We start from the raw sequence: 26,456 nt of genomic DNA on the forward strand, positions 1-26,456 counted from the left end.
TTTTATTTGTTATGCAATGAGTGAAGTCACAATATTTGAAGCGTGACGTGGCGATGGACGACTGGAGTTACTTTCCTTGATAAGTAACTCACTTGACCTCTAATTTAACACATATTAGGCAACAACTTTAATCAAAAAAATTGTTACATGGTAAATGGTAATCAAACTTGTGCATTCAAATCCTTAATAGGCTGCTTTTGGTTGTGCATGCATATGTTGTCAAATGATTTGAAATAAAAGGTGCAATTTTCAGCATCATCAATGTGCATTGTGAAACTTAGAAAAACACCATTAGATGATATCTAATGGCGATTGCGCTCTGTGTGCGTGTGTGTGTGTGTGTGTGTGTGTGTGTGTGTGTGTGTGTGTATGTGCATTCTCCAAGCATGGCCAGCCCGGATCACAAGAACTGTATCAAAGCGCCGGGCCACCATTGGAAATGTCTTCTCACAGCGGGAGGTTGCGTGATTGTTGTTGCATCCCAGCTCTCTTTGAATTTCCGCCTCACTAACAGGGCAGTGTGCCTACATGGAAGTGGCGACAACACAGCCCCGACTTTCAACTTTTAGTCTTTAATTCCTCATCCCCCGCCCCCTTTTGCCCAGCTAGTGCCTCTCCGCGGCGGAGAAGATAACAGACGAGATGCAGGACTGCGGGTGTACGTGGACAAACGTGGAGGTGAACGCGGGGTCAGTGTGCATTATTTAAGCAGATGTTGCACGGTGGTATTTTAAGTTTATGGTGATGCGTACTTGTAGAACATGCAGCCCGGTGTCGCGCACAACAGCTGAGCACAACAGCTTTGCACATAAATCAAGCGCCTGCTAAATAGATGTTTAACTAAACCACCTCATTTGAAACAGTTTGACCCCGGTTTGCTAAAACACAATGTGAGAACTCCCTGAGGATTAGGCCCTGACCTCGCCGGGGAATGGAGGGAACGGGCCACATCGGCTATAAAGGAGGCAGCCATTGTGTCGTCCAGGCGTGGGGGAGGACAGTGCTGGTGAGATACATGCCAGTGGGTGGAGATAGCCTTGTTATAACGACATCTTGATGGAGCATCTTTCCCACCCACTGGAGCAGCACCGGCTCTGTATGTATTTTAATGAGGCTTTGTGTCAGCCCACATGCAGCCCCTGTGCTGACAGGGAACGTGTTAGCAACATGCTCAGCCTTTGTCACGGCACCCTATCACATAATCGACTGGTCAACGAGATGAATTCTCCAGACTATATGTGTGTGTGTGCTTCCATATGTGCAGGGGATGTAAATAGCGGGTGACCTTTCTTTGGCAGACAAAGTTGGCATGGCATGGCGTAAGGTGTTTTTTTTTAAAGACTACAAAGACACAGTCAAGCCTGGATACAAAACAAATCCACAGTTTTCAAGTGGACTCCTGCGTAGTTGTCCTGGCGATAAAAAGGCTTTTTATTCAGGGAGGAACAAATGATTTTTAGTCCTATTTCAGTCCCTCCAAGATTTTACAGGCTTTTTTTGTATATTGTTGTGGCCGAAAATGCCTGAATTGGCGGTATTTTTTTCTAAACATTTTTGGCAAAGGTTGCAATGCATTGAGGTTAAGGTTACAAGGAACACTTAAAACATTGATAACAAATACATACAATCACAAGTTGATTCAATAGAATTATTTAATCATTTTAAGATTTAATTATTACGCAAATAAACATCTTTTACCACATGAACACACACAAAAGTACAAACAATTGGTACTGTTGAGTACCAGTATCAATACCCGGGTACCAGTATCGATTTAAATGTGAAATGTATTCTGTGATATTTGCACCTAAAGCAGTCCAATGCGATGCCTTGGTTGCGCATGTGTTTTTTTGCCATACCAGAATATGATGAAGCGTATATAGCACTTGGCTTCACTGTAACCACGGTGGGAGACAAGGAAAAACTGGTGTGTTGTTTCTGTCATGTCTGTTGATCATGTTTTTGTTTAGTTATGTTCTGCTTGGTTTTTGGACACTTTTTAGTTCCTGTTTTCACTCCCTTGCCTTGTCACCATGACTACTCATTAGTTTCACCTATCTTACGTTTTGCACTCGCGCACCTGTCACAAATCATGTCTGTATTATCTAAGCCTATTGTTGCCAGGAAGTCAGCCTGGCGACATTACCTCTGCTCACTTCATGCCATGCTACTTCTAAAACTCATGCCTGTTCATAGTTATGCTTCTTGCCATGCCACGTAAGTTTTATTTTTTCATGTCACAGTTAACAAGTTTTGCTTCATGTTCATAGTTTCTGCCTTTGTGCAAGTTTTTGTTTCATTAGCCAAGTTTTTGTGCTTTCGTTTTGTGCACGCCTTTTGTTCCTTTTTTATAGTAATAATATAATATGTCCTTACCTTCACGCCTTGCCCGCTCCAACTTTCCTTTGCATTCCAAGAAAACAAACCCCAAAGTCCACGCATTGACAGTTTCCTTTAATGTTAATAAGCTTACAATGTTATGCAGAGGTATAGGTATAACAATTTTATGGACAAATGATCCTATTTAATGTCACGGTGGAGAGTGGGGGGGCGCAAAATATTGTCTTTTTCCTAGGGGGGACGTAACAGAACATTTTTGAGAAGCACTGACCTAAAGAAATGCCAATACATCAGTTGAAAAATATGTGTAAATTATTTTATAACATGTTCTGGTCGATTCAATAGAATCAACTTGTGATTTTATGAATTTATTATCAATGTTTTAAGTGTTCCTTGTAACCTTAATTCCCCCCAAAATTGGAAAATAAACATTTTATTGATCTTTTAATCATTTTATACCACACAGACTTAAAAGTTGACACTAAGGGCATGACGCACTAAAGTTTGCATGTGTTTTAATACATGCAAACTTGTTAGCACACACAAAGTGGATCTACCAAACTTGTGCGCACAAGATTGTGTCTCGTAAGTGAGAAAAATAAGGAGCGCCATCCATTTAGTGTGTCTGTCTTCATGAACACACAGCATATATACTGATCATCAGAACGCCCACAATAGGAGAAAATGCAAATATTAATATTTTGTACATGCTGTGTGATTTATCAAGACTAAAATTGTTCTACGGCCGCTGTTTTGCGTCTTATTTAGTATTTCTAGAAAGGATGTACAAACTGGCAGTTGCGCAGACACAGCTGTGAGAAAGAAGGCTCTGAAGCTCTGTCTTATGTATTCTTGTCAACATATATGGACTGTCAAAAATAAAAATGATTAGACATGACTGTCATGATTCGTGGTCCGGATCATGTTTTTGTTATGTTCTGTTAGTTTTGGACTCTTTTAGTTCCTGTTTGACACCTGAGTTTGTTTTAGTTACCATGGCTACTTTTGATTTTCACCTGCCTCTGGTGTTCGGGACGTGCACCTGCTTCTAATCAGAGGGCTATTTAAGCCTGCCTTTGCCAGTCAGTCGTCCTGGCGTCATTCTGTCACGACGGGGGAGTCGCAGCTTGCTGCGAGGTTTGTTCCCCCGGGATGCAAACGGATCACTCCGGACAGGACTTGCAGGTAGGAACATGATTTAATTTTAAGAAACACTCAACGAGGTACAAAACAGAAAACAACCCGAAGGCAAGCATGCCTATCGCACGCGGAAGCTAAGGCAAAAACTTAGGACATGAAACTATAGACATGAACCTCACGAGACTGTGGCATGAAACAAACACGAAACTGTGGCATGAAACAACTAGCATTAACTATGGCATAGAACAAACACAAAACTGTGGCATGAAACCAATAGCATTAACTATGGCATAGAACAAACACGAAACTGTGGCATGAAACCAATAGCATTAACTATGGCATAGAACAAACACGAAACTGTGGCATGAAACCAATAATGACGCCAGGACAACTGACTGGCAAAGGCAGGCTTAAATAGTTCTCTGATTAGAAGCAGGTGCGCGTCCCGAACTCCAGAGGCAGGGGGAAATCATCAGCAGCCATGGTAACTAAAACAAACTCAGGTGTCAAACAGGAACTAAAAGAGTCCAAAACTAACAGAATATAACAAAAACATGGTCCGGACCACGGATCATGACAATTACAGCTATTCAGCAACATCATTTTATAATTTTATAGCTGCTGGATGACTCAGGAGACTTATTTGAACAAATGCAATTGATACGTTTTGGTTTCGGTTGTTTTTTTTAATGCGTTAGTTATTTCATCCTAAAAAAACTTCCTGTAATATACATTTTCTAGTGTCTGGAACATTCCAACAAACACTCACATTTAGTGCCAGAATCTCCCAGGCCGCACATTTAGCACGCTAAAAAGCTTCTTCGTAGATGCACTGCATAACTGCTTCTAAAATGCCCAGAAAAATGTCCGATGCATGTTTCAAAACATAACAAAATGGCACAGGTATTGGAGCATGATGATTAAGTGAATGTGCAGTAAATAAGTGTATCCATGGTGAAATCACATTTAAATAAGGTAGTCTCCACCACTTTTGAAACTTGTTATCAATTGAACACTCTGTCTTAGTAGATTATCCACAACACGCCCATTAATAGTACACACAATTTTATAGTTTGCACATGCTGTTTGGCACATAGTATTTGGATCTTACCATGACTTATGTGTTGGGTGTTTTTAAAGAGCTCCATGTGACTACAAAGACCCAGTCAAGCCTGGATACTAAACAAATCCACAGATTTTACGGAACACCCAAAATAGTTGCCCTCACAATAAAATTGCCTTTTGTTTTAGAAAGAACAAACAAAATTGTTATTTCTAATTCAGTCTGTCCAGGATTTTGCAGACTTTCTCCGTTTAAAAAGTGTTTGTTCATCTCAATCATTCATTTACGTTCAAAAGCATTTGAGAACCGATATTTATTAGTACCATATTTTTCGGACAATAAGGCGCACCAGATTATAAGGCACATTGTCGATGAAGGGGTCTATTTTCATACACAAGGCGCACCAGATTATAAGGCACATTGTCGATGAAGGGGTCTATTTTCATACACAAGGCACACCGGATTATCCATCCATTTTAAGGCACACCGGATTATCCATCCATTTTCTACCGCTTGTCCCTTTCGGGGTCGTGGGGGGTGCTGGAGCCTATCTCAGCTGCATTCGGGTGGAAGGCGGGGTACACCCTGGACAAGTCGCCACCTTATCGCAGGGCCAACACAGATAGACAGACAACATTCATACTCATGTGGCAGCAGCAGAAAAGTTCCATCCATCCATCTTCTTCCGCTTATCCGAGGTCGGGTCGCGGGGGCAGCAGCCTAAGCAGGGAAGCCCAGACTTCCCTCTCCCCAGCCACTTCGTCCAGCTCTTCCTGTGGGACCCCGAGGCGTTCCCAGGCCAGTAGGGAGACATAGTCTTCCCAACGTGTCCTGGGTCTTCCCCGCGGCCTCCTACCGGTCGGACGTGCCCTAAACACCTCCCTAGGGAGGCGTTCGGGTGGCATCCTGACCAGATGCCCGAACCACCTCATCTGGCTCCTCTCGATGTGGAGGAGCAGCGGCTTTACTTTGAGCTCCCCCCGGATGGCAGAGCTTCTCACCCTATCTCTAAGGGAGAGCCCCGCCACCCGGCGGAGGAAACTCATTTCGGCCGCTTGTACCCGTGATCTTGTCCTTTCGGTCATAACCCAAAGCTCATGACCATAGGTGAGGATGGGAACGTAGATCGACCGGTAAATTGAGAGCTTTGCCTTCCGGCTCAGCTCCTTCTTCACCATAACAGATCGATACAGCGTCCGCATTACTGAATACGCCGCACCGATCCGCCTGTCGATCTCACGATCCACTCTTCCCTCACTCGTGAACAAGACTCCGAGGTACTTGAACTCCTCCACTTGGGGAAAGATCTCCTCCCCAACCCGGAGATGGCACTCCACCCTTTTCCGGGCGAGAACCATGGACTCGGACTTGGAGGTGCTGATTCTCATCCCAGTCGCTTCACACTCGCCTGCGAACCGATCCAGTGAGAGCTGAAGATCCTGGCCAGAAAAGCAGAAAAGTTAGTTTTGCATAATAGGTTAAAACAAAAACGCCAGATAATATGTCTCCTAATTGGTGCCATTTTGGGGTCCTTATACACGCACACACCATCATAATACCTGTATGTTGAAGCACAGTACGTCTGACTACTGTAAACGTAATGATCCAACGATCCATCAAGCGCTGCGGCTTCGTAGCTTAACAAACTCACACTGAAACATATTTGACAGATTTTTGAGCGCCGTGTGAAATCTTCTTTATTCTCAATGAAACATCAACCTTTACATCTTTCTTGCTTACCAGTACTTGCTAGCGTCATTTATTGAACAGGCGTCCACACATATATTTTATGTGTGACTGCTATCTACGGGTCACACTTATCATTACATCATGTACCAAATAAAATTACTTCAAGGTCAGTAAGCACAACCAGAATTATTCCTTACATTTGCTGAATTTCCCCTAGGAATCAATAAAGCACTTTCTATTCTATTCTATTATATTCTATTAGGTGCAGGTTATAAGGCACACTGTTGATTTTTGAGAAAATGAAAAGATTTTAAGTGCACTTTATAGTCACAAAAATACCGTAAATAATAAATGATCTGCGTTTATATAGCGCTTTACTATACCCGGAATGATACTCACCCATTCACACACACATTCACACACTAATGGCAGTAAATGAGAGAGTATGAGAGATTATCATCTCACTTCAACATCTCTGTCATGTAAATGCTGCCAGTTTGCCAGGTCAGCATTGAAAATGAAAATCTGTTTTTAATTGTCTTATCCTAGAAATAAATGTTGAATACATATATTAATACGTGTAAACTAGGAAGTGAGTATGCTGGCGTGTTGCTAAATGTTTGTATACTACATTACCCAGAAGTCTTAGTGCTGTGGGCAGGTACATGAAGTAGCTCTGAGCTATGCAGGACATTAGTGCCAATTGAGTAATAAATAATTGATCTATTGTTATATGTTTCTGTTCTTGCTTCGTCTACACAAGAAACAAACTTAGGTTGACGTGCCAATTAGTGTTGCTCAGAGACAGATAGGCAAAATTGAAGCTGATTGGTGCGGGGAAGTTACTGGCATTGGATTCCGTTTTGAGGCCACACATAATTTGCGGGGATTGGTTGAATTTGTGTGAATTGGCGCGATTGCGACATCACAAAAACCAGGAAGGACTGTCGATTGCTCCTATTGAGACCAAGTGACTGTTCATCACATAGGAGGTAATTTATTTCTCTATTGTGTACCAGGCAGGATGCCATTCAGATGTGTTTTCTTGGTTACAGAGCATGATCAGAGGAAGCGCAGGGCCAGATCCTCTTCATTCTCTATTGTAGGCCTAAATAGAACGTTAAGGAATGGCTGCAGAGAATATTAAAATTTAGACCCTGCCAGACTGCTGTGGCACGGTAAGGAGATACTGAAGCCATTCCATCTATTTGTAAAAGCATGCCTTTTCTTCCCCTTTAAAGACCACATGTCTGTCCAGCCGGGGTGAGAGAGGAATTGAATGACTGAGAAAGTGTAGTAAGTGGGAGGAGTTTGAAGGTAAATGAGTGATTTGTAGTCACAAGTGGTGGGTGGGTGAAGGTTTTTCTAGGGGAGCACAAAGGTTCATTTACGGGCGCATCCAGAGCACCGACCCCTCCCAGTGGCCCCCGGAAGTGCTTCATTTTGTTTGGAGGACAGCTGCACGGTCCCATTTGTCTTCCCTTTGCCTTTTGATTGGCCTGGCACTATTGAAAGGAGCACGAGCAGCCATTGTTTCAAACAGAGGCTGGCATCCTATCAGCAAGGAAAAATTGGCTGGAGGGAGTCAACAAAGACAGCCAGATGCCAACAACGTCCATAGACAACCCTCACACAAGGCAAGCGTTCACACAGAAGCTTTTTAGGAAACATTTAAAACAGTCGCAGAATAGTCATCATTCAACCTGGAACTCAATCACTGATTTTGTTGTCAAGGACTATCACCGTTATGCCAAAACAGCTTATGACATCACCAGTGGATGCTTCACCAGATCTGAATAAGTATTTATGTGCACGTCAATAGCATTTTTAAAATAATTTACTACTTCTTCTGTTTCTCAGATTTGTTTATGATTTAAAGGGGCCCTAATATGCAAAACCAACTTTTATTACCCATTGGTATCTTCTGTTGTGCATTTGGGCTCTGTTGAGCTCAGTTTGAAATCAAACCGAGGAGGCATTGCGAGAATATTTATAAAGCAATCTTACCTTCCTTCATACTTCCTTCAAACCAGCCATTTGTTATCCGTCCCATATGTTACATCAGTGGCTATCTCCATATATGGTAAAGATTTACCCAAAGAGCTTTGCATGAGTCTGTCAATAAATTCCTTCTTTTTCTCTATCCCCTTGTTGTGGGGCAGACTGGCTCAAAAATGCACACGGATTCTCCGCTGTTGCCAATTTTAATACAAAGTAACGTATAGTTCTAACTTATATCTCTCAGTAAACTTGATATGGAAGCGCTAAAAAATACAACATTGGTGACCGAGATAAGACGCAATCGAAGTGTAGGCACGTGAATAAGACCGCCACACAACTGATACGTAGGGGTGCTGAGAAAATAATACATTTTTATGACTTCAGTTCGCATTTTTTCAATAAAACCTTTCAATTCACTCTTTCATTCTCACTTTGCTTCTAAAATAATTATATGTAAAGCGATTCAAACTAGAGTAAGATTTGGGGAAAATAAATCTTGTTGTCAGCAGACCATAAAGCGCTATATAAACCCTCTCTCAACGCAGACATGATCACGTGAACACAGCATTGCCATTCTCGCGACATGCCAGTTAAGCTGCTACCAAAACAACTATCCAGGTCACTGCCAATTTAATTTAAACAATTAAAGATACACACTTGATCGTAGATAAACCTACGTTTCCACTGCTTGATTCAGGTCGATTGTGTTTTAACAATTAGGGGACGGGCTGTAATGAAATCAGAAGACATACTCTGTTGGCGGTGATGAAAAATGATGTAGCGGCTGGGTACAGGTTCTGGTCATGGCTTTGACTGGTGGGTAGGATTTCGGAAAAAGGAAGACATGTGTTGTGGCGGTGAAAGGTTGTTTGAGAGTCAAAATCTATGCACAATGTTGACCAAAGAACCACCATTACGAAGACTTTTAAATGTGGAAAAAAAACCCACATAGCTTTAAGTTTCGAGCATACCCTGAGTTATGAGCTTTTTCAGTCAGTTGAAGTAATATTTTTGTGTGGGTTGTGCCGTTAGAGCAATAAAGAGTTGATATATTGTACAAACGTACATGTCTACTCAGTGTACACAAGAAATAAACATAAGCTGCCACCACCATTCTTCACTGTAGGTATGGTATTGGCCTGGTGATGAGGGGTGCCTGATTTCCTCCAAACATGACACCTGGCAAAGAGTTCAATCTTTGTCTCAACAGACCAGAGTATTATGTTTCTCATGGTCTGAGAGTCTTTCAGGGGCATGTTGGCAAACATTTTACTAAGAAATGGCTTCCGTCTGGCCACTATACCATACAGGCCTGATTGGTGGGTTGCTGCAGAGATGGTTGTCCATCAGGAAGGTTCTCTTCTCTCCACAGAGGAATTCTGTAGCTCTGACAGAGTGCCCATCGGGTTCTTGGTCAACTCCCTGACTAGACTAAGATGAATGCAGCAATGTACAGAGACATCCTGGATGAAAACCAACACTTCCCATCCAACCAGAGGTACATCAACAAATTATTGAGCAAAGGTCTGAAATGTATATGTGATTTTTATTTGTAATAACTTTGCAAAATTAAAGAAAAAAAAAAAGAAAAAATCACACCTGTTATGATCCGCTGCCCGGATCATATTTTTTGTTTACGTTTTCAAGATACTTGTGTTTTTGGTTTGTTTTGGACTCCTTGAGTGCCTGTTTTGTACACCTGAGTTTGTTGCCATGGCTGCTTATTATTTTCACCTGCCGCGTTTGTTCCCGACGCGCACCTGTTTGTCATCACTGACATTATTATTTAAGCCGGCCTTCCCTGTCATTCTGTCTTGCTTCGTAGTTTACTTTTTGTAACAGTTGACGACTTTTGTTTTTGCTCTGTACCTGTTAGCTTCCACGCTAGGCTCTGTTACTCGCTAGCTCCCACGCTAGTCTTCCTTAGTTTTTACCTTATGTGCTATGAGCACCCTTTTCTTTGTTTCTTCTGAGTTATTCCGTAAATAAATCATTTCTTTTTCCTTCACGCTGTGTCCGAAGTCCGTTGCATCCTGGGAGAACAAAACCCCGCATCACCATGCGCCCCGGTCGTCACAGTACGAAGCAAGCAAAAAGTTCTCTCGCATCGGACATGACGGAGGTGGATGAAGAAGGTGCGTGGATGGTCCTCCGAGCGATGGAGGCAGAGACGCTCCGCTGTAATCCAGATGACGAGATGATTTGGGGACCTGGAGGTGTTCTGGTCCCGATCGACTCCATCTGGCCCGGGGAGGTCCGCTCTCAGCCCGCTCGCACGCGTCAGAAAAGGCAGAAGTCGCACAAAACGGCTTCAGCTCGCGACAGAGACGCGCCACCCCCGCAATTCTTCCCTCCGGAACACAGCCAAGCAGCCCAGGATTCCCCTCCGCCAATGTTTGGTAATCCCATCACTCACTTTGCCAAACAGTTCACTGATTGGGCTGTCAGTCAGCTGGAGACCCGCGCGGATGACGTCATCCCGTCCACTGGTGATGACGTCATAGACGAAGACATTTTTTTAAATTCAGTCAACTCTTTCTGTCAGCCGCCTCCAAATGACTTTAATTCTACAATTAAGCATTATCAGGACATTTTTTTTAAATATAAGTCTAGTCAGTCCCAGTCACATTCTGTTTTTCAAGCTCCGCCCCAATTACTTTGGCCCCACCCCCTATGGCTCAAGCTCCACCCACTCCTCTGTTTTCTCCCTCCTGGTCAACTATTGAAGAGCAGAATAGACAATTTGGACAATCAAAAGGGGAGGAGCCTACCCACCTCCTCACCTCCTCCCTCCCACCCCTAAAGACTGTTCCAGACTGCACAAGACACGTCTGGGATCCGCTTCTTGAGGGGGGGGGGGCTAGTACTGGGTGCTTTGCTAGTGGGCGGGCACAGCTGCGCCCAGCCAAGCCCAAACCTCCATGCCGGCCTCTGCCACCAGACCTTCGGCATGCTAAGCCGCAACCCCCGGCCAGGCCACCTCCGCCAAAGTCACGCCCAGCACCTGCTCCAAGGCTGGTTCTCGCACCAGCACCGAATCCAAGTCTGGTTCCCACACCAGCACTGACTCCAAGTCTGGTTTCCGCACCAGCACCTGTTTCCACGGCAACGACAACGACAGCCCGGACGCCTGCCACTCTGACGCCACCATCAACCCTGGTGGTCCTGCAAACACCATCCTCTCCACCTCCTGCTCCATCGCTGCAAAGCACACGAGACCCCACAGTGACCGACCAAGTAAAAAGGGCATTGCACCAACAGGCCAAACAACTTGGACAACAGGAGGAACAGTTTGGCGTTCTTGGGGCTTGCGTCTACGCCATAGCGGAACGCCAAGACGCCCGCCTTGGTGCTTTGGAGAGACAGCTGGGAAGTATACTCTCCGCACTGCAGGTGATGATTCCCCCTACGGCCAACCCAGCAGTCCAGCTGAGACATCCACCACCCGCAGATACTCCGTTGCCTGATTCGCCCTTGGCTCCGCCCACGCCGACAGACGAGCTGCCTGCTCCGCCTCTGGCTCCGCCCACGCCGACAGACGAGCAGCCTGCTCCGCCTCTGGCTCCGCCCACGCCGACAGACGAGCTGCCTGCTGCGCCTCTGGCTCCGCCCACGCCGACAGACGAGCCGCCTGCTCCGCCTCTGGCTCCGCCCACGCCGACAGACGAGCCGCCTGCTCCGCCTCTGGCTCCGCCCACGCCGACAGACGAGCCGCCTGCTCCGCCTCTGGCTCCGCCCACGCCGACAGACAAGCCGCCTGCTCCGCCCACGCCGACAGCGACGCTGCCTCCTGTTTCCACGGTGACGACGCCTCCTGTTTCCACGGCGACGACACCTCCTGTTTCCACGGCGACGACGCCTCCTGTTTCCACGGCGACGACTCCTCCTGCTTCCACGGCGACGACTCCTCCTGCTTCCACGGCGACGACGACTCCTTCTGCTTCCACGGCGACGACGACTCCTCCTGCTTCCACGGCGACGTCGACTCCTCCTGCTTCCACGGCGACGTCGACTCCTCCTGCTTCCACGGCGACGTCTACTCCTCCTGCTTCCACGGCGACGTCTACTCCTCCTGCTTCCACGGCGACGTCTGCTCTCTCCTCGTCTCCGGTGGACCTTTCCAGGGTGCCGCCACCTTCCTCGCCCTCATCGTCGTCTCAGCGACCTCGAGTGGTCTGGCTGCGCAAGTGGCGCTCTCGGAGGTTAGTGTATGGACGCCAGTGGCGCAAACAGCAGCGACACCCGAGACGTAGTCGCAGAACTCTCCGGCTGCTGAACTTCTGGCGCCACTCACGCCCACCTTCTCAACAGCCACGAATGTGGCCTTTCCGTGGTCGCCCGCCTCGCCTCCGGCAGCGGCGTTCCATTCGCCGCCGCCACCTGACTCGTCCCCGGTGGATTCGGGGACACGTGGCCTGGCAACCCTCCGCCAAATCCTCCCTCCACCCTCCCTTGACTCTTGAACTTTGTTATAGTTGGGGGGTTTTAGTTTGTCCAGGGGACATCTGGAATCTGTCCCTTAAGGGGGGGGTACTGTTATGATCCGCTGCCCGGATCATATTTTTTGTTTACGTTTTCAAGATACTTGTGTTTTTGGTTAATTTTGGACTCCTTGAGTGCCTGTTTTGTACACCTGAGTTTGTTGCCATGGCTGCTTATTATTTTCACCTGCCGCCTTTGTTCCCGACGCGCACCTGTTTGTCATCACTGACATTATTATTTAAGCCGGCCTTCCCTGTCATTCTGTCTTGCTTCGTAGTTTACTTTTTGTAACAGTTGACGACTTTTGTTCTTGCTCTGTACCTGTTAGCTTCCACGCTAGGCTCTGTTACTCGCTAGCTCCCACGCTAGTCTTCCTTAGTTTTTACCTTATGTGCTATGAGCACCCTTTTCTTTGTTTCTTCTGAGTTATTCCGGAAATAAATCATTTCTTTTACCTTCACGCTGTGTCCGAAGTCCGTTGCATCCTGGGAGAACAAAACCCTGCATCACCATGCGCCCCGGTCGTCACAACACCGTCATTATGAGGTGGTATGTGTAGAATTGTGAGGACAGGAAATGTATTTATTCTATTTTGTAATAAGGCTGTAACATAACAAAATGAGGAAAAAATGAAGTGTCCTTCCCGGATGCACTGTATTGCTTTTCATACAATATTTATTATTTAAACGTTTTTTTTTTTGTTTTTTTTTTAAAGTTACATGTTAAAATGGTGGTGTTTTGGGAAGCACATATTACATTTATTTAAATTAATTTCAATGGGTGCCTCTGATTTGAGATACAAGTGTTTGGAAATAAAAGCTTGGTTGTGCAACAAATTGTGCTTGTAAGCTGAGGTACTGCTGTATAACAAGAACACCAAAGGTGTGTTTATTGTTAGGAATTGGTAGGGTGGATCCCAAGGATGCAGAGACTTATTGTGTACAATAGCTCTTCCGTTTATTTAGGAGGAAGCACAAAGTAGCAAAATAAAGGCGATGGTGGTAAACACAACAAAACACACCATGTAAACAAAAACTACTACGAGAGATAACACACAAACTAAAAGCGCTAGACAAGGCTAGGAAAAAATACTTCATGAAAGAAGTTAATATAAAACAAAGTACAAACTAAAAACGCTAGACAAGGCTAGGAAAACATACTTCATGAAAGAAGTAAATAGCTAAACAAAGTACAAAATGAAAACGCTAGACAAGGCTAGGAAATATACAGGCAAACCTGATATGAAGAGCAAACGACGAACTAGTGAGTTCTCTGGCAAGATCAACAGGTAGCAAGCAGTAACAAAGTTCCGGCGCTCACAGGCCGTCAGCAGCCAGGTTAAATAGGCTGCTCCTAATTAATGTCAGGTGTGTGCTGCTGCCTCGCACCAGCTGCACTCCATACTGAGGATGAGAGAGAGAGTGAACATTGTGTGCAAACAACAACAGAAATGAACAAGGAGATTTCAGATTACCACAGTACCCCCCCCTCAACGGACGCCTCCTGGCGGCCTACCTGGTTTGTCTGGAAATCGAACGTAAAATTCCTTGATCAAGTCCTTGTCAATTATAAGCGATCTAGAAATCCATGACCGCTCCTCCGGGCCGTACCCCTCCCAGTCTACCAGGTATTGGAAACCCCTGCCCCTTCTTCTCACATCTAAGATGGTGTTTACTGTAAATGCTGGGTGACCTTCAACCAGCCTGGGTGGAGGAGGCGGTACCTCAGGAGGACTGAGCGGGCTGGATGCGACAGGTTTGATGCGGGACACGTGAAAAACAGGATGGCACTTGAGAGATTTTGGGAGATGGAGCCTGACTGCAACACGATTGATGATCTTGACAATGGGGTATGGTCCAATGAACCTGGGAGCCAGTTTCTTAGAGTCGGTGGCCAATGGTAGGTCCCGGGACGATAACCAGACCTTCTGTCCCAACTGGTAGTGTGGGGCTGGTGTGCGATGGCGGTTGGCTAAGAGTTGGTTCCTGGCCGATGTTCTCCTTAACGCCGCCCTGGTGTTACGCCAAGCTTGATGAGCCCGGCGCAGGTGTGCCGTTACGGATGGAACGTCAGCATTGGGTTGGGTAGAAGAAAAAACTGGGGGTTGGAAACCATAGGCGACGTGAAATGGAGACAGGCCGGTGGCGGAGCTAATGAGGGAATTGTGAGCGTATTCGATCCATGGGAGATTCTCAGACCAGGTTGAGGGTTGCTGATGACATGTGCACCTGATGGCCGCCTCCAGGTCTTGGTTGGTCCGCTCGGTCTGTCCATTGCTCTGAGGGTGGTAGCCGGAGGATAGGCTAGGGGAGGCCCCCAGAGACTTGCAGAATGCCCTCCAGACAGCCGAGGAAAACTGTGGCCCTCTGTCGGATACCACATCAGTGGGTATGCCGTGCAGCCGGAAAGCATGGAGCACTACTAGTTGGGCTGTTTCCAGAGCTGAAGGCAGCTTGGGGAGGGCCACGAAGTGGGCCATCTTCGAGAACCGGTCCACAATGGTCAAGACCGTGTCATTTCCCTCGGAAGGGGGCAGTCCTGTGACAAAGTCCACAGCTATGTGTGACCACGGGCGGGAGGGGATGGGTAATGGGTGTAACAGTCCTGCTGGAGCCTGGTGGGATGCCTTGTTCCGGGCGCAGATCCGACATGCTGCCACAAACGCCTTTGTATCTGCAAGAATGGATGGCCACCAAAAACGCTGGGAGAGGACAAAACTGGTGCGACGAATACCTGGATGGCAAGCGATCTTCGACCCATGTGCCCAATCCAGAACGTTGGAACGAAGCCGAGGAACCACAAATAGCCGACCTGGTGGGCAGCCCCGAGGAGATGTGTCCGACTTCAGAGCCTCCAAGACTTGCCGCTCGATGTCCCACTGGAGTCCCCCAATGATGTGGGTATGGGGAACAATTGGTTCCTGTGAAGAATTCTCAAAGGACGAAGAGTAGAGACGGGACAGGGCATCGGGCTTCCCATTCTGAGAACCAGGTCGGAAAGTGATGATAAAATTGAAACGGGTCAGAAATAGTGCCCACCTGGCTTGGCGGGGGTTCAGTCTCTGTGCAGTCCTTAAGTAGGACAGGTTCTTGTGGTCCGTGTAGATGATGAATGGTAGCTCCGCCCCTTCCAGCCAATGTCTCCACTCCTGAAGGGCCCAGATGACCGCCAGGAGCTCCCTGTTGCCAATGTCATAATTTCTCTCAGCAGGGGATAGGCGACGAGAGAAGAAAGCACAGGGGTGCAACTTCTGGTCGGAGATAGATTGCTGGGAGAGTACGGCCCCTACACCTGAATCAGAAGCGTCCACCTCAACAAAAAATTGGAGAGAACGGTCAGGGTAACAAAGAACAGGAGCCGAAGTAAACAATCTTTTCAGCCTCAAGAACGCGGAATTGGCTTCGGGTGTCCATTCAAACAGAACCTTAGTAGAGGTTAGCCTCGTAAGTGGCTCAGCGACACGACTAAAATTACGAATAAATCGCCGATAAAAATTAGAGAAGCCCAAGAATCTCTGAAGGTGCTTCTTGGAAACTGGAGTGGGCCAATCTACTACTGCTTTTACCTTAGCAGGGTCCGGTCTGAGTCTACCCTCCTCAATGATAAATCCTAAGAAGGGAATGGAGGAAGAGTGAAACTCGCATTTTTCCGCTTTGACGAACAGTTTATTCTCGAGCAATCGTTGAAGGACTAATCGAACCTGCTGCACATGTTCGTCAAATGTTGATGAATAAATTAATATATCGTCCAGGTAAACAAAGAGAAACCGACCTGTCATGTCCCGAAAAATGTCATTAATAAAACCCTGAAAAACACCAGGTGCATTTGTAAGTCCAAAAGGCATGACTAAATACTCAAAATGTCCGAGAGGGGTGTTGAATGCGGTCTTCCATTCATCCCCCTCTCGGATGCGAACTAGATGGTACGCGTTACGTAGATCGAGTTTAGTAAAAAACTTAGCAGACTGTAAGGGAGTAAAAGCAGAATCAAGGAGTGGAAGAGGATACTTATTCTTGACAGTAATCTGATTAAGAGCACGGTAGTCTATACAAGGCCGTAAGGACTTGTCCTTCTTTTCGACAAAAAAAAATCCAGCAGCTACCGGTGCAGTAGAAGGACGAATGAGGCCCGCAGCTCGTGATGTGTTTATGTATTCTTCTAGTGCTTTGAGTTCGGTATTAGACACCTTGTACAAACGGGTCGAAGGTAAAGCCGCGCCGGCTAGCAAATCGATACCACAATCGTAGGGTCGGTGGGGGGGAAGTGAGAGTGCTCTATCCTTGCTAAATACCGCTTTTAAATCATGGTAGTTTGTGGGCACGTTTGTTAAGTCTATGTTTTCTATAACGGAGGTAGGTGGCGGTGTGTGGGATCCTGCTGCGGAACGAAGACAATGTATGTGGCAGGTAACACTCCAATTAATAATGGCCGAGCGAGGCCAGTCTATGTGCGGGTTATGCTTATGTAGCCAGGTTATCCCCAAAATGACAGGCGCGGACCGTGATGGCACGATAAAAAAAATTGTTTTCTCACAATGATTACCAGACAAGCGCAGGTTGAGCGGGAGGGTCTGGTGGGTTATACTGGCTAATAGGCGCCCATCTAGAGAATACACCCTCTTGGGCACATACAGTTTTACAACTGGAATCTTATGGAGTCTCATGAACTCAAAGTCCAAAAAGTTATCATCTGCTCCTGAGTCAATGAGAGCGCAAATGTCTATTTGTTGGTTGGACCAAGAAAGAGTACCTTTTAGCTGCATTCTGCCTGCGGCCAACGAAGGAGAACGGCGACCTCTGGTGGACGTGTCCTCTGGTGAGTGAGGGCGCACTCTTGGCCGTGCGGCGGGGCGCGGCAGTTCCTTGCAGCGGGAGATGAGGTGATCAGCGGCCCCACAGTATAGGCAGAGTTGGAGGCGAAAACGGCGTTCCCTCTCGGCAGTGGTGAGTCGACGACCTCCCAGTTGCATCGGCTCATCTATCTGCCCAGAAGGAGAGGTGTCTTCGGGAACGAATTGCTCAGTTTTGCAGATGGCAGGTCTAGCAGGTGCTGATTGGCTGCTAGGTGGGGCTTGTCTCCCTCGTCGATCCCGCCTCTCCTCCAATAGGCGGAAGTCGATTTGCACCGCCAGTTCGATGAGATCATCCAGGTTCGTCGGGAGTGACAGCGGGATCATCATGTGACGAATCTCGTCCGCGAGACCCAGGAAAAAAGCGTCCAACAGCGCCGAGGGACCCCAGTCACAGTCGGCGGCCATGGTGCGGAACTCGATCGCGTAATCTGCGACCCGTCGTGAACCCTGTTGCAGCCGAAAAAGGGATCTCGCTGCCTCTCTACCTGGGAGTCGTCGTTGGAAGATTTGCTTCATGGCTTTGGAAAAGTTCGCATATGTGGAGCTGGAGGTGGTCTGACGGTTCCATTCAGCAGTCGCCCAGGTGCCCGCACGGCCAGACAGGTGGGAGATAACAAACGCTACCTTAGCCCGCTCAGAGGTGAAAGCGGAAGCGTTTAGCTCGAAATGTAGTTCACACTGAGTCAGGAATTGTCTTACGTCTTCCCTTTCTCCGGAAAAACGTTCGGGTCGGGATAGCCGTATGTTGCTGGTACTTGCGGGTTGTGTAGGCTGGGCGGATGTCTGGTCAGGCACGGTGGTCGAGGTGGGTACAACAGTGGCTAGCAACATGTTGACTCGCTCCAACATGGTGTCTTGATGCTCCGACAGTCCCTGTAGACCTCGACTCAGGTGGTCTAGCTGGTCCCCCTGCTGGTTGATCCGTTGAGCCTGGCCTTGTAATGCTCTTTTCCAGGCATCTGTCTCTGCGGGTTCCATAGTTTGGCCGGAACTTTTCTGTTAGGAATTGGTAGGGTGGATCCCAAGGATGCAGAGACTTATTGTGTACAATAGCTCTTCCGTTTATTTAGGAGGAAGCACAAAGTAGCAAAATAAAGGCGATGGTGGTAAACACAACAAAACACACCATGTAAACAAAAACTACTACGAGAGATAACACACAAACTAAAAGCGCTAGACAAGGCTAGGAAAAAATACTTCATGAAAGAAGTTAATATAAAACAAAGTACAAACTAAAAACGCTAGACAAGGCTAGGAAAACATACTTCATGAAAGAAGTAAATAGCTAAACAAAGTACAAAATGAAAACGCTAGACAAGGCTAGGAAATATACAGGCAAACCTGATATGAAGAGCAAACGACGAACTAGTGAGTTCTCTGGCAAGATCAACAGGTAGCAAGCAGTAACAAAGTTCCGGCGCTCACAGGCCGTCAGCAGCCAGGTTAAATAGGCTGCTCCTAATTAATGTCAGGTGTGTGCTGCTGCCTCGCACCAGCTGCACTCCATACTGAGGATGAGAGAGAGAGTGAACATTGTGTGCAAACAACAACAGAAATGAACAAGGAGATTTCAGATTACCACATTTATGTTACCATTAGTGGTTTAAGAGAACATATATATATATATATATATATATATATATATATATATATATATATATATATATATTAGGGGTGTGGGAAAAAATCGATTTGATTTCAAATCGCGATTCTCACGTTGTACGATTCAGTATTGATTCTCATTTTTCAAAAATCTATTTTTATTAAAAAAATATATTTTTAATTTAAGTTTAATTTTTTTTTATTAATCAATCCAACAAAATAATACAAAGCAATACCATAACAATGCAATCCAATTCCAAAACCAAACCCGACCCAGCAACACTCAGAACTGCAATAAACAGAGCAATTGAGAGGAGACACAAACACAACACAGAACAATCCAAAAGTAGTGAAACAAAAATGAATATTATCAACAACAGTATCAATATTATTTACAATTTCAACATAGCAGTGATTAAAAATCCCTCATTGACATTATCATTATCAAAATGCTTGACAACACACTGTGTCCAATATTTTCACAAAGATAAAATAAGTCATATTTTTGGTTCATTTAATAGTTAAAAAAATTTACATTATTGCAATCAGTTGATAAAACATTGTCCTTTACAATTATGAAAGCTTTTTGCAAAAATCTACTATTCTGCTTGCATGTCAGCAGACTGGGGTAGATCCTGCTGAAATCCTATGTATTGAATGAATAGAGAATTGTTTTGAATCGGAAAAATATCGTTTTTGAATCGAGAATCGCGTTGAATCGAAAAAAATCGATGTATAATCGAATCATGACCCCCAAGAATCGATATTGAATCGCCCTAATATATATACATATATATATATATATATTTGCCACAATTAGAAGTTAAACTTTGTAAAACATTTCCGCACAAACCAAATTAAATGTCGGCTTTCATTAACTTTATAAAAACGAATGGAATGGCCGCCGTACTGAGTTTAAACAGGTGAGAAAGACCATAAATCACTTAAAACACTGTGGTGTTGTCCTGAAGGTTTGAACTCGGGAGAGGTTGGGTCATAATGATTAATGCACATAAGAACTGGTGGAAAATGTGTGTGCGGAAAAGAGTGTTTGTGTCCATTTTGTGTTGAGCTGATTGAAGACGCATAATGTTTAAAAACAAACAATTGCTGTAATCAAACAAATTGTCCATTCCAGTTGTAGATTTTAGTAAGACATTTTTTTGTTGTTGGAATTAATTGTTAACTATGGAAAATTGGATTAATCACGATTAAATCATTGAATTGATTGACAGCCTTTATCTTGATGATAATAATAAAAAACAATAATAATTGTTTAATTTATAAGCACCTGTCAAAAAACCTAAAGACTCTCTACAGCAGTGGTCCCCAACCACCGGTCCGGGGACCGGCACAGGTCCGTGACGCATTTGCTACCGGGGTGCACATAGACATTAAGAAATTAATAAACGGCCACATTTTCTCCAACTTAACTTACATCGGTCCCAACAGACACACCAATTAGCTTGTTCATAGATGTATTATAAAACTCCTGATAGGAAGTCGCCATTTGCTATAGTTGTTACATCTTTCTTACATGGGACAATGCAAATGAATAAACATATACAATGTAAAGGTGCCAAATCGTAGCCAAAAGCTAGATTCCATCTGCAGTCCGTGACAAGTTGATGACCGAAGATCAGGGCAGATCAAGAACAAAGTGAACACAGTAGTTAAAGATGGAGAAGTGCTAAATTGTTGCATATAATAATTGTGCTGAAGGAAGAAAATACACATTTCCTTTGGCCGAGTACCGTATTTTCCGCACTATAAGGCGCACCTAAAAACCACAAACTTTCTCAAAAGCTGACAGTGCGCCTTATAACCCGGTGCGCTTTATATATGGATAAATATTAAGATTCATTTTCATAAAGTTTAGGTCTCGCAACTACGGTAAACAGCCGCCATCTTTTTTCCCCGTAGAAGAAGCGCGCGGTGCATGCTGGGATATGTGACGTTTCATTTCCATTTGTGTGTTTATGTAAAGACCCCAAAATGGCTCCTATTAAGTGTGTTGTCTGTCTAATTATAAATAATGCAGACGAGGCGTGTTAACTGAGTTCTCAACGTTTTCTCACAGCGTGCTCATAACCACATTCGAACTCCCAGCATACGACAACGCTTCTCAGGGCTACCGCGCATGCTCGTAACTATCGTTGCATGCTGGGTAGTGTAGTTGTTATATTTGCTAGCTCATAACAGCACATTGAGAGACACGCTTACGCGCTTAATTCAATACTCGCCGTCATTCCGGGTGGATTGACAAAAGACCTCCAGCCGCTAGATATTGGTGTCAACAGGGCATTCGAAGCTAGACTGCTAACTGCGTGGGAACTTCTCAGGGCTACCGCGCATGCTCGTAACTATCGTTGCATGCTGGGTAGTGTAGTTGTTATATTTGCTAGCTCATAACAGCACATTGAGAGACACGCTTACGCGCTTAATTCAATACTCGCCGTCATTCCGGGTGGATTGACAAAAGACCTCCAGCCGCTAGATATTGGTGTCAACAGGGCATTCGAAGCTAGACTGCTAACTGCTTGGGAACTTCTCAGGGCTACCGCGCATGCTCGTAACTATCGTTGCATGCTGGGTAGTGTAGTTGTTATATTTGCTAGCTCATAACAGCACATTGAGAGACACGCTTACGCGCTTAATTCAATACTCGCCGTCATTCCGGGTGGATTGACAAAAGACCTCCAGCCGCTAGATATTGGTGTCAACAGGGCATTCGAAGCTAGACTGCTAACTGCGTGGGAACAATGGAAGACAGAAGGCGAACACACCTTCACTAAGACGAGGAGGCAGCGCCAGACGACGCCAACATCTGCCAGTGGATCGTAAATTTGCCCAACTTTTCACTTCGGACACCGAAGACGAAGGATTTACGAATGAAGAATAACTTCAGAAAGTGAGCGCTATGTTTATTTTGTGTGTTGTGACATTAACGTTCGAGCAACATTATGTTGCTATTGCTCTGCACTATTTTGAATTTTACTATGTTTGTGATTGCACATTTGCGTACATTTTGGGAGTGAACAGAGTTGTTAGAACGCTGGTTTTTAATATATTATTAAAGTTTGACTGACCTATCTGACTGTTTTTTTGACATTCCCTTTAGCGCAGCGTAGGCGCGGCTTATAGTCCGGGGCGGCTTATTGGTGGACAAAGTTATGAAATATGTAATTCATTGAAGGTGCGGCTAATAATCCGGTGCGCCTTATAGTGCGGAAAATACGGTAAGTTAAAGTGCTGGTATTATTGCATACAGTCCTATTACAAGCAGTTAGCAATAACACATGTATTTACGCATGGAAGATTGGAGCAAAAAAAGCTAACATTAGTGTATTTACATATGAAACATACATACTCAGTGGCCTAGTGGTTAGAGTGTCCGCCCTGAGATCGGTAGGTTGTGGGTTCAAACCCTGACCGAGTCATACCAAAGACTATAAAAAATGGGACCCATTGCCTCCCTGTTTGGCACTCAGCATCAAGGGTTGGAATTGGGGGTTAAATCACCAACAATGATTCCCGGGCGCGGCACCACTGCTGCCCACTGTACCCCTCACCTCCCAGGGGGTGATCAAGGGAATGGGTCAAATGCAGAGGACAAATTTCACCACACCTAGTGTGTGTGTGACAATCATTGGTACTTTAACTTTAACTTAACTTAAATATTGCACAAAATTGGAATACATAACTTTTAGAATGGAAATAGACAGGAATCTATTGTAACTAATGGCAAGTATTTGCAGCTTTATTATATATCCATGCTCTTGTCCTTGAATGTGATGTATCACCAATAACCCTCAGATACTAAAGCCAAATACAAGTCTACTACTAGCAAAAATGAGTTCAAAACAAAAGTCTATGGAGAGATTTTTTGCAAAGGCAAAAGGCCAGGGGCTCCCACTAATTCAACGTTATGGTGGGTTGTTTCATGTATTCATTTTTCATGCACTTATTTGCTATACGCGTATTTGTCCGCCACACGAGGAAGGCCGGTCCCTGAAAATAATGCCTACATTAAACCAGTCCCTGGTGCAAAAAAGGTTGGGGACCCCTGCTCTACAGTATATAGATAAAATCATTATTAATATATAATGATAAAACAACAAATGATAAAATCAACATGTAACAAACAAATGAAGGTAAACAATGTAATATAAACACCTGCAATAGCTACTAACAATATTGACCATATTTTTAAATGAATACAGAAGAGGCAAAACAACTTGCATCCGCTTCCACACATTTCCTTTAAATCCACTGTAAGTCGTCCAATTCACCAGCTGAGCCCGGCACTGTAATTGCGTATTGTATCAAAAGAAAGCCTTGCAATTAATGTCGCCACCCAAAATATTTTGACTTGAGCGCCAGCATGCATTTGGTGTGTAAAAATGCTAGAATGGCTTATCTTTGTTGAATTTGTCTGAATGGTAGCAATCTCAGAATTCATTCAGCCATGCAATTTCTCTTTCACTGCACTCAGTATCTCAGTACAAGGATGAGTGAGCCGTGGCCTTGTGCTCGCCTCCATCTGCCTTAAAGAGGAAAGGGAAATAAACAGAAACACACACACACACGTTAGTGGGTTTCTTTGAATCTACACCTATCCCTCATTTGAAGCAGCTGTGCAAAAATGTCCTCCCCAAAAAAAATCTGTATCCTCTTTTCATACAGCTTTCTGTCAAGTATTTATTTTTTTCCCCTCTCAAGTTCAAATGCAAACCAATGTCTGATGACACATTCGAGGCACTCAAAAATGACCCAGGGAGAAAAGAGAGAATTTACAGAAAAAGCAATGAAGATACACGGTGTGTGTGTGTGTGTGTGTGTGTGTGTGTGTGTGTGCAACACACAGCAGACTGAGATGCTGCAGACTTTCCATGATGTGTATAAGCTTCACATTTCACACACTGTCCAAATAAGCACAGGCAGCCCCTCCACTACACAAATAGATAAATGAGTGTATCAGTGGCCAACATCTGCAGATTATGATTACCATTTGGAAATTGCGTCCTTGAATGAGATTTGGATGTCGACTGTCAGTCTTTTATGAGCGTGACTCTTGTTCTGGGGAAGTGGAGGGTGCAGCTTTGTCCTTAAATTGGCTACAATTTGGAGCGAGAAAGAAATCCTCTTCTCCCTCGTCGCCTCTGCCCGTTATGATGTGCCGTCTGAACAAGAAAGGACCGCCATTAATTGTGTTGAATATGAATAGCTAAATTTGGTTAAACGGTTTCAAAGGGAATCTGCCCAATGGAACTTCTTCTTCTCCCTCGTCTTTTCTTCTCTCTTCATCAAGATTTTTTTTCTTCCCGCTCTAATTTTACAGTGAGCGAGCCGGCTGCTTCAGTGCGACTGCATTATCTTATGTATTCAGCTTTCAGCTTCTCTGCCTCTCCCGATGAGGCGAGGCTTAATTGGGCCCCGGCTTTAAAGTCTGTAGAGCTCTCCACTTGCTCATAGAAACACATTCAGGGGCTGCTCATTCACTTCGAGTATGTGTTAGATGTACAAATATTATTTACTTTTATACTCCAAATCAAAAGGCACACACTTCCTGCCTTTTCTCTACACGGCGTCCGTGTGGGAGAATTCACCTCACTTCAAGAGTTTTTGTTTTTTTTTGCTTTACAACAAATGTATTATTTAAAAAGGAGAATTTCACTACAGTGTAGTGTAGTGTTGTTGATCAAATTACATTAATTAAAACACGGTTTCGCTGTATGTCAAGGCAAGGGTCATTGAGGGCCACATCATCGTTATGGCTGCCCTCAGAGGGCCGCTTGTAACAGTGAATAATATATGAGTATAAATGTATGAGGATTCGCCTCGTGATAATATTACACACTTTCCAATGCATTTGATTATTATATATTTTGAAGCGTACACTGTTAAACCCCCCACAAAAAACATAGCTTTCAGGGTAAAAAAACTGGCAGCTCAGTTGCCAGAATTTCACCGTAAAATTTATGATGGTTCTTACAGTATTTTACTTTTTATGGAAAAACAGTACCACTGTTTTCTAGGGTAAAATGTTTTTAGGTGTATTACTCCATCCATCCATCCATTTTCTTCCGCTTATCCGAGGTCGGGTCGCGGGGGCAGCAGCCTAAGCAGAGAAGCCCAGACTTCCCTCTCCCCAGCCACTTCTTCCAGCTCCCAGGCCAGCCGGGAGACATAGCCTTCCCGGCATCCTGACCAGATGCCCGAACCACCTCATCTGGCTCCTCTCGATGTGGAGGAGCAGCGGCTTTACTTTGAGCTCCTCCCGGACGACAGAGCTTCTCACCCTATATCTAAGGGAGAGCACCGCCATTCGGCGGAAGAAACTCATTTTGGCCGCTTGTACCCGTTATCTTGTCTTTTCGGTCATAATCCAAAGCTCATGGCTATAGGTGTGGATGGGAATGTAGATCGACCGGTAAATTGAGAGCTTTGCCCTCCGGCTCAGCTCCTTCTTTACCACAACGGCTCGATACAGCGTCCGCATTACTGAAGACGCCGCACCAGTCCGCCTGTCGATCTCACGATCCACTCTTCCCTCACTCGTGAACAAGACTCCGAGGTACTCCTCCACATGAAGCAAGATTGTCAATGGGAAAAAAAAAAATTAACCTCAAATATATTGCCATTTTTACAGCGTACAATTTGATGGATAACTTGCTTTGAGATCATAAGTCAAGCAGATATTTGAATATTTCTTAATATTTCAGCAAAAAATTGTTTGGAATGTATGATAATATTTGTTGAATTATTGTTTAATATTAACTTTTTTTAGAATATTTGTTGCATTTTTTTTTTTTCTGTCAAACGGGAAAGCATTTAGTTAGAAAAAGATACATTTATTCATTGTCGCATGTTATTTCCAAGCTTTTGCGGGCCATATAAAATGTGGCGGGCCACCTCGGGCCCCCAGGCCTTGAGTTTGACTCGTGTGCTGCAGGGCATGTGGATATAAAATAAATCTCTTATATTAAAACGTGGATGAGAACTAACTGCTTCGCTGTAAAGATTTACCAGGATTTCACAGCATTTAACAGTATTATTAAACACAAATACTGTGATCAAAATGTACTGTAATTTTGAAGAAGTTACTGTAAAAAATACAGTACCCTTATATCTCACAGTATTTAACAGCATCATTTCACAGCTAAATACTGTAATGCAAACGTAGTGTTACCTTACAACAAACTACTGTAAAAATTACATTACCCTTATATTTCACAACATTTAACTTTATAGTAAAATACTGTAAATATTGCGGTGAAAGTATTG

At 44.7% G+C, this 26,456-nt stretch overlaps 1 long non-coding RNA gene across 1 annotated transcript; it reads left to right on the top strand.

The window, feature by feature from the left end:
• Window positions 1-624: 624 nt before the first annotated feature.
• Window positions 625-25,848, top strand: LOC140678987 (uncharacterized). Its single transcript, XR_012050570.1, has 4 exons — window positions 625-689; window positions 9,606-9,731; window positions 25,564-25,746; window positions 25,822-25,848. It is a non-coding gene; the product is annotated as an uncharacterized lncRNA (long non-coding RNA).
• Window positions 25,849-26,456: the final 608 nt, after the last annotated feature.

Source organism: Nerophis lumbriciformis, linkage group LG08 (assembly GCF_033978685.3).
Source record: "Nerophis lumbriciformis linkage group LG08, RoL_Nlum_v2.1, whole genome shotgun sequence".
Lineage (NCBI taxonomy): Eukaryota > Metazoa > Chordata > Actinopteri > Syngnathiformes > Syngnathidae > Nerophis > Nerophis lumbriciformis.